The sequence below is a fragment of the Cyprinodon variegatus genome, unplaced genomic scaffold, assembly GCF_000732505.1.
Source record: "Cyprinodon variegatus isolate N-32 unplaced genomic scaffold, C_variegatus-1.0 Scaffold80, whole genome shotgun sequence".
Lineage (NCBI taxonomy): Eukaryota > Metazoa > Chordata > Actinopteri > Cyprinodontiformes > Cyprinodontidae > Cyprinodon > Cyprinodon variegatus.
Genome location: NW_015150533.1, coordinates 86,613 through 105,212, shown reverse-complemented (window position 1 = coordinate 105,212; position 18,600 = coordinate 86,613). Strand labels below are relative to the sequence as shown.

Here is an 18,600-nt window from a genome sequence, read left to right as displayed (position 1 = left end):
CATTAAAATTGTATTTTATTATGTTTAGTTCAATTAACTTTTAACCATTTTAAGGCTGATAGTTTCTATTAGGTTGCAACAACAGTTTTTTTTTTTTGTAACTGACTGCTGTATGTGGTCATGCTACTGTAAAAAAAATGCAAACTGATACTGCTATTTGTTTTCAGTCAGTGTTACATAAAGTGTTATTTTCTAATAACTGTTCCAAAGTGCATCAAAAGTAATATTGTTTTGCTGTCGTTTTTTTACTGGGAAATTGAAGTAATAGCCTTGCTTTATATGTGCATTAGACAGAGATGCAATGCCTGGACTTGTATCTGTGCTGACACTCATTTGCACAAATTCATTTGCAATTTGTTAATGTTTGCTGCTACACCAGTGCTGGCAATAAAACATTGATATGGAAATAAGAGTATCCTTAACATGAAGGCGATTAAGTCAACTGTAGCAAAGCTGTCCACCACACTGAAGCTGTGATATTAAAATGTTTCAAAATATTGTGAAAGTAAATTATGTTGATGTTGTGCCATGATATCTAAATAAGTAAGAACCATTGCAGAGAGGGGTGAAGGTGTACAGATTAGTAGGAAAGAAAATAGGCAAACCATACTGTAAGTGTATAACTTAAGTTTATACATAGTAAAGCTTATTATCCAAACAATAAACAATGTTAATATTAACATTTTCTCTTTAATTTAATTTGTGATGGCCTTTTTATCTCCTCACACTGTTGGATGTGGTGTATCAATATCCAAGAAGAGGCTAAAGAACAAATAATGTCAAAGAAAATTAAACCATAAACTATATGCTTACCATTTAAAGTAGCAGTCCGCTCTATTTACAACAGACAGCAGAGGGTTTCTAATCTCAAAGGGATTCTAAATGCTACATATTAAAAAAAAATTATTTTCAAGCAGCACCTTAAATTATTTCTTAGCAGTGTGCACCGGCGGAGAGAGATTACAGGAAATTGTGTGGGAATAAGTCTCCGGCATTTGGATGCATTATGTCTCTAAACTAATGGGTGATGGATTCCTGAACAAAACAGCAGCGCCTCTTTTGAAATTTGGAATCACAGGAGGAGCCCCTCAGTGCCAGTCCGCTGTGACAGGTAGATGATGGCTCTGTCTCAGCCTTAACTCAGCCGAGAGATGTGTGAAGGGATGTGTGAAGGAAGATGACAGTTTGGTGTGCATCATGTCATGGTCATCTTTACAAAGCAGAACAAGAAAAGGTAGTGGGCGCCCAGTTAAATTTAAATCAAACCTTCTTTTTATCTTTATTTTTTTCTCCAAATGGATTAATGCAGAGCTCTGTTTAAGCATTGTTTAGATAATTAAGATAAAAACTCAGTTGCTTTTAGCTCCAAGCTGTTTTCAAAGTGCCCTCATCTAACCAAGGCTAAAGACACTGTTTTCCACCTAAGCCAAAGCATAAAAAGCCACTATCTATATCAACATCTACCTATACTATTTTTTTTTAAAGTGGTGACAATTTTTTAGAACAAAACAAAAAAACAAATAAGAGTCAGAATCTGCTTTATTTTATTTTGATTGTGCAAAAAGGAAAATAAATTTGACTTTAGCCACAGCTGTCACACTGTACACATATTGGGTATACATATATACGAAGACGTATTTTTTTATATGCAAATAAATGAAGAAAGGAGATTGTGAATCTGTAAAAGTCTAAGTAATATATATAATAATAATTCAATTTTATTGTCATTACACTGTCACAAGTACAGAGCAACGAAATTAATTCTCTGCATTTAACCCATCCCCTTGGGGAGCAGTGGGCTGCAATTGTGCGGCACCCGGGGAGCAGTGCGTGGTTAAGGGTCTTGCTCAGGGACCCAGAGTGGCAGTCTGTGGGAGTGGGGGATCGAACTCACAATCTCAGGATTCAAAGCCCTATGCCCTATTTTTCGATGTTCTTACCATTCTCTTACCATTCTTATTACCTGTCTCTTTGATTTATCAGAAATGTTCCTTCTGCAACCAAATCCAGAGAGTTTGGCAACAGTCCTATGAATCTTAAATTTGTTAGTAATTTGTGCAACTGTACTCTCAGGAACATTTAGCTGCTTAGAGATGGTCCAATAGGTTTTACCATGAACAAGTTTGTCTATAATCTTCTTTCTAATCGCCTGAGACAACTGTTTCTTTCACTACACCTGGGTCCATGTTGAGTGTGTTACACACCATGTCACCAAACAGTACAGTGACTTCCTGTCGCCCTATATATAGTCTCACTAACTGATTACAAGATTAGTGGAGACACCTTAATTTAACATGTCCCTTTGGCCACATTATTTTCACTCTTTTCTCCTGTTTTCTGAGTTCATATTTTAAAACCTTTCTGACGTTTTTTTTTTATATATATATATTATTATGATACTTTTGTCAGATTCACGTTATTGGTATTTCTTTCATTAAACAAGGGGTACCAACAATTTTGATCATGTGTGTATTTCCAAGACAATGCAAGAACACAAACTCAGAAAGGTAAAGTAGTATAAAAATATAGAAACTAAGCTGGTAAATGTCAGAGGGTTCTCATTATTATAAAAGCACAAACCTCTGTCGAGCGATGCGGGAATTGGTTGTTATGTAAAGTTCTACGTATAAAAGAACACCAAAATTGAAGTGCTGTGAAAATATTTCTGTTGGCCCACTTACCGCTGAGTTGTTTCAAAACCTCTTTAGCCTCATATCTTCAGCTGCTTCTGTTGCTTCTTCTTCCTACTCACTGGCTTGCACCTTTAAAGTGGACAGAGACATGGCAGACAGAGGGAGAAAAGGAAAAATGAAAGAGAAACATTAATGAAAGAGATTACCAAATGAACTGCCTACTCAAGTGCAAGGTGGGGGAATTCAACAAATGAAGAGATGGTTTTTTTCTCTCCCTCTTTCTCCCATCCCCTGCCCTTTGTGACCAGAGGACGACAGTTCTCGGCTGAGGAGGAGGCTTGCCGCTGATTGCCTGAGAGCTGTGGAGTGCGAATCTGCATGAAATCCCTCCTGGCCTCTGTTCTTTCATTTTTTTATTTTTTTTTTAGATCATTTTCTCCTTCACATCTCTAATGAGCCTGACCAGAATCTGTGGAAGCATGTAACAGTGTGGGTGAGTGCATGACTGATACATGTTTTGATAATCACCCAAAAGCTGTACTTGTAGATGAAGAAAAGCAAAGAATGGGTCCATAGTGTAATCTTGTATTTCTATGAGCTACTCTAAATCTAGAAGTTAAATTGTCAGTAAGGTCAACATTCTCACGTCGAAAATGTCGCTCTCCACTCATAAACCGCTGAATACATGTCAATGCAAAGGTCAGCTGTGTTCGCTTTTATCAAATCAAGAAATTCTGCTTAGAAGGTTCAGATTTTGTTCCCTCTTCTGGTGGCAAGTTGTGGGAGATCTACAAAGATTGCTGCACAGATTATTAAGATGGGCAAACTGGTTTGGCTCGAACCATTAAAATGAGTGGATTGTGTGCGATACAGACAGTTTGAGCAAAGCAACCTGGGCTTACAATAAGTCAAGCATTTTCACAACATTAAACTTTTTGGGATGTCCTCAGATATTACATTGGGATATCTGTAGTTAACAAGAAAAGAAGCTTCAAAAATTCGAAGGAAAAAAAAAAAAAGAAAAAAAAAATCTTACTTCCTCTCAGTGAAAGTTATTGTCTGGTTTAGGCCCACACTAAAAGCCAATTACAAGGGTTATTGTCACAAAAATATAGCACAATCAGCACATAATGATTGCTTAAAGCACTTAAACAGTTCTTGATAGAGGAGTCAGAACAAAAATTACAAGCATTTACCAAAACCAAGAAGCACTCCCACAGAGCTTCATAAAAATCGGGTAGCAACGACAAATTTAACCATATAAATAACAAGTAACAAACTCAAGTGCAATTTCACCTTATACACATACTAACAAGTCTTCGCTGCTAGAAGAATAGCCAACTGAATTCCTTTTAAATTAAGATTAGTTCATAAAATCCAAGAACATATCCTTTTCAAATGAGATCAATACCTAAATATTTGAATGTCAATGCATACATGATTTGTAAGGGAGGCATTCACATCACACTGAAAACAAATTAACCACAGTAAAGGTTGTAAGTGTTAATACCATTTCAGGTTTTTGTGTTTTTCAATATGTTTTCTTTTTCAGAAATATTGTAATGACAGATAGAGTATAACTGATTGAAGAATTAAGATACGTAAATGATTCTAAGTGAATCTACAAAGATAATTTACCTAGCCCATTAACTCTACGGTAGCTTCAAAGACAACAAAAGCCCTTGAAATATTTCAGTAAATTAACTGAATCGAAAAAAAGAATCTAATTCAATGAAGAAATCCAGATGACCTTGAAAATTAAATGGTTATAAGAATGGGTTAAAATCTCACCTAAATAATGCATGTGAATAGTTTCATTATTCAGGTGAACTTCGAAGTTTTTCGTGACCAAAAAAGCCTATTTTTCTGAGTAACGGATCCTTTTCAAACATGTTCAGAGCTTTCAGAATGTCCTAATTAATAGAGAAACTTTTTTTTTTTATTTCTTTGTACTTGCGTATAGCTCAGTTTGTTACAGACATGTGATATGAATTAAATCTCATCCACCTTATTAGAAATATATTCAAAGAAATTGTTGATATATTTTATACTTATTTTTTCTACTTACTACTACTACCACTGCTAGCACTTTATTTATTTATAGAGCACTTTAAAACAATGGCAGCTGCAATAAAAGGCTGCATATCATGTAAAATCAAGAAAATTGCACACAAATAACACGGAAAGAAGAATAAAAGGAGCAACTAATATCAGGAAAACAATAAAATAAGGATTTCAAACAGAATTGCTCAGCTTGTGCTAAAAGCCATAGTACAGAAATGCCTTTTTAGAAAAGTTTAATAGGACAAAGAGGTAATTCCATAAAGTAGGAGCAGTAACACTAAAAACTCTGTTCCCCTCTAAGCCTTCTATTAGAACTTGGGACCTTTAGGGGAAGATGATAAGCAGAAATTAGGCATTAGACCAGGAGTTTGGGTGAAGCAGCTCAGAGAGGTAAAACCTGGCAAGAACATTCAAGCCTTTAAAAATAACTAAATTAATCTGAAAAGGAACTCTAAACTAAACAGTGGATAAAAGCCACAATGTAGCCATAATGTATGCTGTGTTCTGGAAAAACTGGCGACTTTTGAGGAAGGACTGATCTATGTTTTTGTAAGTGGGTGTTCAAATAACCAAAACATGTAAAACATCACAAACAGAACAGATTGTGTAATTTTCAGTAGCCTCTATCCTGATTAATTAAACTTTATATTACAGAAATAAAAAACTTGTAGTTTGACCTCAATATAATCGTACACCTCCCTTTTCTATCTATCTATCTATCTATCTATCTATCTATCTATCTATCTATCTATCTATCTATCTATCTATCTATCTATCTATCTATCTNATCTATCTATCTATCTATCTATCTATCTATCTATCTATCTATCTATCTATCTATCTATCTATCTATCTATCTATTTATCTATCTATCTATCTATCATCTAAAAATAACAAATAATAACCCAAAGAAATGTTTTTCATAAAAACAAGTGCATAGCTTTATATAACCTGAGTGAGCTATTGGCATATCAATTAAAAAATATATATAAAGTGACTAAAATACCCTATCAAATCTTGCCATACATCAGTCATCTTGATGCTACTTTGTATCAGGAAAATAAAATGGTCTGACCCCAGAGATAACAGCTTCCTCTTACTCCTATCTGTGGCTGATGTTATTGACTTCTTCCCTTCTCACCTGCTGTTGTGTTAACTGGGCGCTGCCTAAAGACATTCCCCCTACACCAGATTCTGTGGACATTATTACCTCAAGTCTGAAAATCAACACAATCTTTTCTTCTAAATGTACTGTGCACTGGGGTTTCGGCTGGTTCTTGCTAGAGTCGATGTCAACTAACAAGCAGGTTGCAGTACAATTCCCAGGTATACCAACTGCAGCGATGAGCAAATGGGATAAGGTAAGTTAGATCTCAGAGCATGTTAAATCCCATATAAATCAATGTGTTACCTGTATAAAAACTGTAAATCTTAGCCTCCATGTGTTTTTGTGAGACATGGCAAAGAAAAAAAGAGACAAGCGCCCGACGATGTCTGCAATACTCCCACATGCCTGCTGCCAAGATGAGCATGGGGAATTTGTTTAATGTACAGCATTTATTCAGTGCACACATGCTGTTGCACTACCGCTTCCTCCATCGCAGAAGACACTCCCTCTGCTGGGCAAGACGCCATTTATCAGCCGGAATGAAGGGTTAGCCAAATACCACGAAAGCTAAACCATATTCTGTGTCAACTGTTAAGTCAGGGAACATTTCTCCTGGAGTTCTTATAATAACATAAAGGTGTAAAGCACAATGACCACACTGAGCTGCCTTTATGCCCCAGTACCAAAACAAGGGTTAACTTATTCTTTTTCCGCTCATGTGGAAAGCAGTTCTGGTTTGTTTTCTCATGACCCTGCAACACACTGGCATTGAGTTTAGTCACCGTGCTGAGACAGATGGCCGAGCATCATGGTGCATGGCAAATTGGGAAATGAAAACATGCGTGATCCGAAATCGGGAGCATGTAGTTTTTTTTCCCCAGCAATGTGATCACATAAGGTGCATTCAGATAAGAGGAACCATGAGGTCCTGAATAAACACTGTAAACTAAATCTGACGGCACACATGCAAGAAAAACACAGTGCTGACCTTCTCTGCCTAACACTCTAAAGGTCTGCAGCATAAAAAAGTCAAAAACTAGCCATCTCAAACAGATTTTAAAATGTCAACACAGTTACCTATCAGTGTGCAAAAAGTAAAGTCCTTTTTTTCTTTTAATGACAAAAGAATAATGTTGCCATGGCAGCACTTGACGTCTCCCTGTCCTCACTTTACTGTCACCCACCCACTACCTCGCTCTGCATTATCCTCCAAGTTGAAAATAGATGTTTGCCGCAGTGTAAGGAGAACAGAACGGGTGTTAGTTGTCTATGGAGGAGGTGTAAATGGAAGGGAGCAGAGAAATGTTAAGGTAGGGTGATCAATAGGGTGCCATGTGCCAGGTAGAAAGAAAAGGCAAAAAAAGGAAGGAGGTGGAGAACTAGCTGAGTTTAAAAGAAAAGGCAGTGATGGACAAGATCAGGTAAGTCAGGATGACGGACGACAACAGCAGATGTCAAGGAAGCTGAGCAAAGCAGGGAAGAGTAATGAAAAGATGGCTGGACCAGGGGGGAGGCATCAAAGGCCCAGAGGGATAATTAAAGAAATATTCGACACAATTGTTGTACCTGAATCAGGTTTAAAGAAGGCTGGCTAAATATACGGGAGATTTATTAACAGTGCAATACTGTAGACATAAGGTAAACTGCAAGAAATGGTTGGTTCAAATGACTGCAATAATGCTTGTGCCTTCATGGATAGCAAGGTACTGAGCAACCTTAGTCAGAGTTGCAATAGCAGAGAGGTAAACTAAATTATTAGGAAAAAAACAGCATGTCTCTTAGATTTGGAGATTTTGCCTTCAAGAAAAACAACATTCTTTACCATCTTAACCATCCACATACATACTTTCCTTAGTTACTGTCACAGTTACTTTTTTGGAGAAATAACTATAACTATTTACCCTTTTTAAGGAACTTTCCCATCACTGAACATGAACAAAGGTCTAAAAAGACTGGCAGCATTGAACATTATTTAATGTAAACTAGTGTACAGCAGGCTGTTTGCTGCAAATTGTTGCTTTTCAACAAGTTGGTTATAAGTAAGTTTGCATGTCAAGTTAAACATTTTAATTTGCTCTCATAAGGTGAATCAGTCTCCATGTTTCATAGTGGCACGCTAAAAATGTATCACTCTAAAGTCAAAATAGAAGTACAAACAGAGGTGATACAAGTTTAAAAACGTGTTTAAATCAGTTTTGCATCCTTGTTTTTGTTTGATATCTTGCCATGAAGTAAATGCCCTTCAAAAATTTACTATTTTATAAGAACCTGTCCCAATTCTATTTTAGTTTTCTTTCCTCCCCTGTCAACGCTTTGCTTTTTTGGCTGGCTTTGCTATTTCATAAACCTCCAAAATGTAAAACGATTCTTTAATCACATGTGGGGAGTGTGGGGCAATGAATGCTAATAGCCTTACATTAGGCTCTCATGAATCTATTTTTCTTCATGTTTGGCACAAAGCATCTACAGAAAACTAGTAAATGTGGTTTTCTTAACAGAGCAGGGAGAGACGACAGACCCATCATTGTTTTTATTTATTAGCTCTTCTACCTTTACAGTACAGTGTATCTTGTTTCCTTATTTCAACAACCTTTCTAGCAATGCCTGCTTTGCAGTACTAAATGTGGCACATATGACAAGAAAGTGAATAATATTGTCGATACAGTATGTAGCTGTCAACAATACAGCAATGGGAACCTTCCAAATTCATTCAGCCTGAGGAGGTCCTGACCAAAGCACAGGCTAAATGACAGAAACAGAAAAACCTGACCCCCGTGAAAATTACTGTTACAACTGAAGGCTATTTGGTGAAAGTGCAGTCACCAGTTGGGTCTATTTTAAGGCTCGGTAAAAGTATCACTTCAGTGAATAATAACATAATTGCTGAAATCCTGTTTCACACCATTCAGGCTGCGCTACTAGAAAAATGGTCACAGATCTGGCATGTGTCTGTTATTTGATCATTTCTGGCACCATGTATAACTATCCCCATACAGTGGAAAACACAAATAAAACATTTTGCTCCAATTTTATTTTTACACCCTAATGCAGTGCCACTAAAATGCATTTATTTTTGTCTAGCATTTTCCAAACACCTTATTTTTCTTTGTAATGTCTAAGTTCATAGTGCAGGACAACAGCTTTAGACTTAAAGATATTTTAGCAAAACAAGCTGATGGGGTGCATCATTTAATGGAAGCTAAAATAGTCTAAATGCATCTTCTTCATCATTCAACAAAAGAAAGTTATTTATTTATTGTATTGAAAAAGCATTGCATGTAAACCTGTATATTTTGAAATAAATGAATACATAAACGCTTATAAACAGCATTTTCAGTGATGTAGTTATTACCCTCAGGCTAATGAATAAATCAAATTAGATCTGATCATATATTTCCTGCTTGGACTTCAATGAATGGTTTCTGCATAACCAGGGATGTATTTGATGAAAAAAATAAATATATATATATATATCACAAGAATGCATATTTGATTCTGAATGTATATTTAATACCGTACATCCACTGCACCGTCTATAATTTATATTTAGGCAACAGTGGAATAATAATATTCTAGTATTGTAGGCTGTGACAGAAGAGAGAACAATGAGTAAGAAAGACATTAAAAATGTAACTGGAAGTTTTTCAGCTGCAAAACCTGTTTAGTAATTAATGTTAAGAAATTGTTAAAAATCTTTAGTAAATACATTTACCAATTTAACAAATTATTTACTAAATTAGTTATAACTAACAGTCTTTTGTTAGTTTGTGGTATTATGCAAACTTTCTTTCCACTATATCCATGTTTCAGTTTCACTCTTCTTGAGACCTAAATGATTTATGATGTTAACTTTTTTATCTATTATTTTAACAGCATACAATTATTCCATTCAGATTATTTGCACACTTTTTTATTCATTTGAATGAGCCATACATGATGATCCACTTAACACTACTGAGACCCTAACAGTAATGCAGGCTAAAAAATATTTATAATAATTATTTCCAGGTTGATCTATTTCACTAATTAGAAATCTTAAAACACAGTTAATTGCACTTTATTTTGTTTTGGAGTAAAGATGAAATAATCACAATGTTAATAATCTATTTTCTTTATTATTATTTTAAAATACTGATCAAGGCAAGGCAAATTTATTTGTATAGCACAATTCAGTACAAAGACAAAGCAAAGTGCTTTACATGATTAAAATACAGGAAGGTTAAACTGAATCAAAGCAAGTAGGAAAAAAAAAATAAAATAAAATAAAAAAAATGCAGAAACAAAAAAAGAATATTAAAAATAATTGGACTAAAGAAAATATGTTTCAGTTGAACTGTTTAACTAGAACAGTCAAAGGCAATCCTAAACAAATGTCTTTTTAGTTGTCATGAAACGGTGTTGGTTTGGAGGACCCAAATGCAGAGGCCAGTAGGCATAGGTGAATTTAAGTGGATTTATTAAGGTTCAAAGGAACTGAGGCAGGAATCAAAATCCAAGAGAAAATAACAAACGCACCAGAACCAAGGAGACATCAGGGGTAAACCAAAACTCTAGGAGCAAGGAAGAGACGATGAAAGCAGACAGACGTTAGACGAGGATCCAGAAAACAGGAACTGAAGAGGGAGGGTTTTTAAAGGGAACAGAGACAAAGAGAGGGCTAACGAGGGAATTGAAAACAGGTGAGGGCAGAACAGAAAACAGAGCAAGGGAAAGAGGACACAAGAGGGCAGCAGAGGACAACAAATGGAAAACCATGAAAAACTGAAATTAACAAACCAAGACTCTGACATTAGTCTTGATTTAAAGGAACTCAGGCTTTCCGCACTTTTACATCAAGCGACATATCAAGCGACATATCACTGTTATCTTACTTCAAAATCATGTTGTAGTCTGTGTTGACTCCAGGTACTCTGGCTTCCTCCCACAGTCCATGCCTATTAGGTTAATTGGCTTCTCTAAATGCTCCTGGTGTGAGTGTGTGTGTGAATGGTTGTTTGTCCTGTTTGTCTCTGTGTTGCCCTGCAATAGACTGCCGACCTGTCCAGGATGTACCCCGCCTCTCGCCCATAGACAGCTGGAGATAGGCACCAGCAACCCTCGCGACCCCAGCATGGATAAAACATGACAGAAAATGGATGGATGGATGGATGTCCAACAATGGGGAAATTTCTTTTTCTGCATTGTGACCCATCCCCTTGGGGAGCAGTGGGCTGCCATTGTGTGGCACCCAGGGAGCAATCAGGGTGTTGCTCAGGAACCCAGAGTGCAGGCTGTAGATGCAACCATCTCAGAGCACAAGCGCACTGCTCTAACCACTATAGGCCAACACTCTATATGCTATATTATGTAGTTATAATTTGGCTAGATGTGAAAAAAGGGGTCAGAATATAAGTGAAAGACATTTTACATTTGCATTGTGATTCTCTAAATGAAGCCTAATTAACGCAGCCTGTTTTGAGCTGATAATTTTTAAATAGTCCAATATATTTATATGCTGTCATTAAACAATCTGTCATTCCATGCAAGGCTGCCTAAAAGAACCTCTGGTGCACACCGGCATAGCGGCAGTAGTTTTTAGTTAATGCTTGCAATGGGACCGAGTCCAGGCATGTAAGTCTTTTGGTCCCTTTTATTTGCTGATCGCTGTGTGCTTGGTCAGTGGCAAGAGTGTGTCTATTGGCATCCAGTGAGTGATATTCAATTAGTACACCTGCCACCTCAACATGGCCCTGCATTCCAAAGCTCAGTAAATCAGCTTGCTTGACAGCACACAGGTCGATATTAATATTAATGTCTCCATAAATAATGTTATTGTAGGCCCGCATGTTAATGGCTCCTGAAATGATGAACATGATAAAGTAGAGTGTGTATTCTATTGTGGAGCTGTGAGGGAGTAACAGGGACAGAAAGAGAGAGATGGAGACTGACTAAATCCCTTGCTATGTCCTTCAATCGGAAAGCTGGTGACATTGGATTGGAAAGGTGCCGAGGTGGTCACAGCTGTGTTCCCAAGCCTGAATGGTTAGGGACAGTTGGAGTGTGTTTTCTCTGTGTGGTGAACTGACAGAGGGTGGGAGGGAGACCTGGACATAGTGGATTAATTATTATAAATCATCTCTGAGGGCTCATGCTTATGCCTACTTTTTAAATCAGTCTCTGTCCAGTCACAACTGTAGAGCATCTGCTGTGTGGTCGGAATCGTACAAAAAAATCCTTTCGTGTATTTTCCAAAATAATCAGCTTTATCAAGACATTAAATAAAAGTCTGACAGTTTTGCTGATGTTGTAACAATGATCAATCATTAAATTAGCAGGAGCCAAAGCTGCAGTGCCAAAACAACTGCACCATAAATTACATTGACCCAGCTTTTTATTGTAAAATGTACACTGGACCTTTTATTTGGTTTGACCATTTCTGCCGTGATTGATTGATACAACAACAGATTTTATCTCATACTGACGAGCATTTTTTTTAAAATTCAAACTCACTGGACTATAATAAGTGATGCATTTTTATGAGCGCATGCAAATTCTTATCTATGGCACTTAGTTTGCTGTTCTGCTGCTGAACACATCTGCTTGTACATTCAGAGATTGTATACCTATGCTACGACACATGTAAACTCCTTTTATCACCTTGAACCAGTCTGCTCATTCTTCTCTGACCTCTGACATTTCCTAGGCTGGCTCATCCTGAATATTTTACTGTTTTTCTGGCCTTTCTCTGTAAATATTTCAACAGATCTACAGTTTTTGGAATTATTAAATAACCCATCAAGCATCAGGAAGCGTTCTGATCCATTCTAATTTAAACTTTAGCATTTTATGTTCACAATTTTGTAGATGCCTAAATATAGTAAGTTGATGTCATATGGTTGGCTGATTTGACAACATTTTTCACAAACATATGGCAAAGTGAAAATTTTGTGAGTGACTGATTCCTAAGGCATTGTTTTTAATTAAATAAAATATGTTTGTATGTACAATTCCTTGACATAATTTGGATAGAATTAGAGCCTGGGTAATTAGGATTGGATTGGACCAACAGTATATATTGACATAATATTGCTATGTATAAAAAAACCTCGCTTGGAGTTGATTAAATTATACTGCAGGCACTTTTAAAACATTTGTTCTCGGGGACATCTCAGTATTTCTAGTCATTTGCCTGCTGGCCTTTGATTGGCCTCCCCAGTTCAATTCAAAGTTCAAAAAGCTCATCACTAGCTGCAGCTGAAGAGAGGAGATTTATCCATTCATATGCCCCTCACTCAGATGTGACTGAAGCATCCAGCATACAAATTGAAACTGGTTACAAGCTTCTCTGATTCTCTCTCTGAGCTGTGCTCTGACCAGGAATTGCCTGTAGAAGTTATATTGTTAACTCAAGATAGAGAAACTTCAGAAAGAGAGATCAGCAAATATTTCCCTCATGCAGACAAATCTTTCAAATAATTAAATCACTGCTGGGGAATATTAATCACCCCTAAGACTCATCTAGCAGGGAGGAGAGTTAGATCACTTTGTGATATTCATGCACACTAAGGAATGAAATGTACCTGCACAGAAAGACATCCCAACTAATAATTGTGGAGAAGATCTCTAAATGATTTTGAGTTGTTTTATGATGTAACCCTGAATCAGTTCACACACATATGTGCATGAAAACACACACAAAAACACTCACCAGCCGTGGACCAGGGGTTTTGCAAAGCCTGGATCATCCCTGCTAATCCATACTCATTAAGGATGAACTTTATGATAGCATGCCACCACCAGCTTTCATTGCCCCCTCCCTCTTTTACCCCACTTTAACATTTGCATACACAGCAGTGGATAAGTAGCAGCTTTGATAGTTTTGTTTTTAAATAAATTACTCTAGATTGTTGGATGCATGTGTGCTGCTGCCGCTCAAGTAAAAAGCATCAGCCACACCTATTATTGTTAATCAGGCCCATTTGAAATAAGAATAGTGATTAAACAAACAAGCAAAAAGGACACATCACACATTGGTTTCAAACTGGCAATTACTTAAAGTCAAGCTAAATAGGTTGACATAGCTAAAAAATCATTTACTCAAGTAAAATGATGATATTTAATCTGAATTCTTGTGTTTCATCGTTCTCATAGATATAGAAGTAGCTCCTATGGAAATTATGGATAGAAAGGCTCATTTGTTTACTTTTATTTGGGGTCTATTACACAAATAATTCAATGCCTCTCAACATCAGAGAGTAGGTCACTTCAGATTGAAGTTCACCTATAAGCCCCTTCAGCAGAGAAAGGGAAAGAGAGAGAAAGATTGAGAGAGAGACAGAATAAGAACAAAAACAGCCATCCGGATGCTTAGCTACTAGCTCTCTGTCTCCAAAATAACTTGTCCTCTGTGGGACTGTTAAATAAATTACAGATATGCAATACTCCCCAGATGTGATCTCTGTTCTCCAGCACAAATTAAAAATTTAAACCCTTTTAGCTTGGTGCCCGGTGTAACTTGAAGCGGCGTGGTTACAAGTGGCGATATCCAACCAGAGTTCTGTCACACTACCACTTAGAAGTGATGCTTGTTGCCGTGGGCGCTGCTTCCCAAAAGGAGAAATGCAGGGCACCATGATGTAAGAAAGAATTTCGTTTAACTGTGAGAATACTGGCTGGGCAGAATTGTTGTGTTGGCCTCTAGCTATTTACTGTGACAAAGTGCCCAGATACCTGATTCTGTTTGGGTATATCTAAGCGAATATATTTTGTTGATTCTACCGATTTCATAGAATTTTCATACGTGAATATGAATTTAATTATTTGTTACTTTGGACCAAATCTTCATACAATCTTCAATGCTACATTTATATTTCTTTATAAAAATGAAAATGACATATTTTGCTGTGACTTCCTACAATTTGCTTTTTCAACAGCTTCTTTCCTGCCACAGTCAGACCAATGGCTAAACAATAACTGCTGAATAACAGTACATGCTGAATACTGCCTTACTATGCTTATGCAATATGTTTCTATCTGAATATGTAACCACCAAGTTGTGTGTTATTTAATGCACAGCACATCCAAACTTTTTAGTTGTTTTTTTATAGTTAACAGATACTCTCCATAATATCTCACCTGCTAATGGTATATCAGTGTTACATTTATATTTTATCTTTTCCATTTCATTTCATTTCTTTATATAACAACTTTTAATATTTTCTTTATACATTTATTTTCCTCTTTCTGTTGACCACAAGAAACCCAATGTGTCTGTGGTATGGTCTGGCACAAATAGCTGATAAAAATCATAAACCTTTGGTTATCCGCTTTTCACCAACAAAGTGAAAGTCAAAAGTCTGGTAAGCAAGCTTGATCTGATTTAAGTATGCAAGTTATTGATAAATGAGCAAAGTTGATCGCCTTTAATTATCATTTGACAATTATTTAATATGTTGCCATTCTTTGAAAATCCTAAATATTCTCTTGAATCAAGATCTTTTTATAACATGAACAGCTTTTTTTTTTTTTGACAATATGCTAACTTACAAAAAGAAGCACTGCATTAAATTTTAACTATTTACTGAATAAGCTCTATTAGATGCTGACTAAATAAACAAAAACATGATTTTCCTGCACATTCAAAACCTAAATATATACAATATAGCAAAACAAGACACTACTGAGTTCCTGAATGGAAAAAAAAGAAGAAAATATTTGAAACACTTACTATCCCCAAATGAACAGAGCTGCAATAACTATCATTTAAAGACAGCACATGTTGCTACACTCAGACTTAACTTACCACTTTGTGTAGATTAATTGTACAGTAACTGATGTATACTGTAGCTGTATTTTAGAGCCACCAAGCTGGTGGGTCTGTTTGCTTTCCAAGGTATGTTAAAACTTTCCTCAACAAAGTGCATCAACTCATGAAAGCCACTCAGACGTGCTTATTGGTATCATGTCTGTCAGCTTGTGTGGAGGTTTTTAGAGGACCCAAATGCAGAGACTGAAACTGAGGGAGGTTCTTGCAAATGTTATGTTGATCGAAAGGATAACAAAATACAGAAACCCAAAAAAACAGGAGACGTCAGGGAGAACACACATGAGGAGCACTGATGAACTGCAGAGGGGGATTATATATTGGAGAAAGAACCAAGAGTGGAGTAATCAGTTAATTGGGAGCAGGTGTGGACAGAAGCAGCTAGAAAGGAGCCAAGGGGAATGGAGAAGGGCACCAGGGGCTTAACAGTAACTAGAAAAGAACTTAAATAGGGAGAATAAAAAATGACTACAAAATAAGGATTAACCAAGGTGAAAACTAGAGGATAAGAGGAGTAATTGAAGATAACTGAAGCCATAGAAAACATAACCTAAGGATAAGACAAAAAAATAACTAAAACTAGACCAAGGAATAAATAATATCAAAAATTATATAAATCTTGACAAAACAGAATAACATAAAATAAAGCATTGCTGACAACCCATAATGAATGAAAATGTGCAGAGTGGCAGATCATGACAGTGTCTTTCTCCACAAAGTGCAAAAGGACTACCATTTTTCCACCTTAACATCCTCACCTGACTTTTTTCAGTTAAAATGGAAAAAAGTATAAGTAATGCATGATACGTTTTCATTTGTCTTTTGCTGTGTTTGGAGAGAATTCATTAACAGCAAACCATGTTTTAAGTATGTTTATTTCCTTTTCTGCATTTTCTGGTTTAACCCACTGTTGTTGATTTTCCAGATACCTTTTTATCCATGACTGAAATGTTAATTTTATGCCACACTCATAATTTCCAAAAGCTTTTTATAATCAACAGAATTTAATCTTTTTTTTTTTTTTTATCAATGAAATATATGCCTGTTGAGTATTTATCATTATACAGGGCAGAGGTATCTCTTTTATCATGACAAATAAAGCATGTAATGTTGCTCACTTAGTAATTTATGTATTTATTTCCCAAAAAACTATCCAAGTTTGTTTTTTTTACACTGTTAAATAACCTTAAAAGTTCAAGCAATGAACATATCTAAATTACCCTCAAATCAACTATCAAACTAAGCAAGTATACTTCCCACATAAAGACAAAGGCATTGTTCCAAAAGAACCAGGATTACCAGCACTCTCTAATACATGATTAGTATAAATAAATGGACTATTGAATACCCCAGAGGACTGCATATATGCTCAGCACATTTTATTTATTGTGTATTTTAGGAAAGTGTAGAGAGCAAAAAGGCTAATTAAGCAGAAACTCAACAAAGACATTATCCAATGGAACAGGAGACAATGTTGAGTAAGTTTCCTCTAATCATTAAGCAGCAAAGGGCTATATAAATGAGTTTGTGTTTAGCATGTGTGTATGTATGCGTGCGTCAGAAAGAGATTATATGTGTTGGCAGGGGATATTTAATAGACTCCACCTCACTATGAACCCAGAGAAAGCCTTTTGCCGTCTGACCTTCATTAACATCTTCTATTCATTGCTCTGACTTTGGTGATAAATCAGCAAAAGAGTCCTATTGTATCGTGCAGTGGCATGTAATAAAGAATTCCAATCAAACTGATTTTCATTAACTTTTGTCTCCTTGCACAAAAACCTGTATTGAACACAGGTTTTACAATGCGTTTGTGTTGCCGAAACCCAGGCAGCTGAAAATAAACTGAACTCAATGTCTGAGATAATTTAGAAAAGATCAAATAGGATGTGAAGAGAACTTCATGAAACTTTTAACAAGAGAGGAGGCATGTGATGAAAAACAACACCTTTAACCTAAGCCGAAAGATTACCAGAGAAAGACCCAATGAGAACCTGTAGGGGAAAAAGGAAAGATTCGAACTGGAGGCTTTCCAGAGGGGGATGGCTACCTTCCACAAAGCATTGCTGGATTAACCTAATCAGAAGATTAATCAGACTTGAAACACTGGAGGCTGTGCCGGTGGGCTCTTTATCCGACTGAGCCGGATAGCAGAATTAGGACTGAGACCAGAGAGACGCTGTTCCCACAACCCCTGTCTCTCCTGTAGAGCCCCCAGTTTGCTAAAAGACCTCAGCAGCCAAAAGGGAATTAGAAGATCTTATTTTGGCTAAAACTGGGCTATTGGAACATCTCATCTGGGTAAGCTATAAAACCAATCACTCAAAAATAAACTTAGATCATCTTATTTATATAACAACAGAAGAAAAACAAGACTCTAAATTAATATTTTAGTTCAAGTTGAAATTTTGAAGAGAACAATTAAGTGAAAAGCCTCTGTAGTGGGAAATTGCTTCTCAGACTTGACCACGACGGAAATGTTCTTCATTTTTCTGTATTATCTGCCAGAGTGATTTTTTTTTTACCTGCCAAGCAATAAATTACACAATCAATGCTAAACTGAAAAAACAAACAAACACACAAAACAACAACAAACAGAAAAATGTAGAGAAATTGGGTTAGGAAAAAATGGACTAGGGCATTTTTCTTCATAAAATAACACATTTGGTTCATTATGTTTCTTTTTTACTTACCGAGAAAATACTTTTAGTTTATTTGTTTCAATACAACTAGAAATTTCTAGTTTGCTGTAATTAGCAAAGTTTAATGAATGGTTGTGCCAAGTCTGTTAGGGAGTAAATAGTAGCTTGATGGTTGTGGCCCTTCTTTAACATCACAACAGATGCACTAAAACAAGGCCATCAGAATAAAAACACTTTACTGTATATTGTAGGGGATATTTAACACAAAAATGAAAGCATCTCATCCCAGAAAATAACAGTGGCCATCTGCATCAGGCTGAGCAGGTTTGAAGTTGAAACATACTCTAAATT

The 18,600-nt window shown here is 36.2% G+C and overlaps 1 protein-coding gene across 1 annotated transcript in view; it reads right to left on the bottom strand.

Moving 5' to 3' along the window:
* The window catches only part of LOC107083665 (receptor-type tyrosine-protein phosphatase S-like), a 272,199-nt gene that overhangs the window by 204,680 nt on the left and 48,919 nt on the right, over window positions 1-18,600 (bottom strand). The window contains exon 2 of the mRNA XM_015373047.1: window positions 2,682-2,762. The gene's annotated coding sequence lies outside the window, so the exon portion shown is untranslated. The remainder of the gene's footprint in view (window positions 1-2,681; window positions 2,763-18,600) is intronic.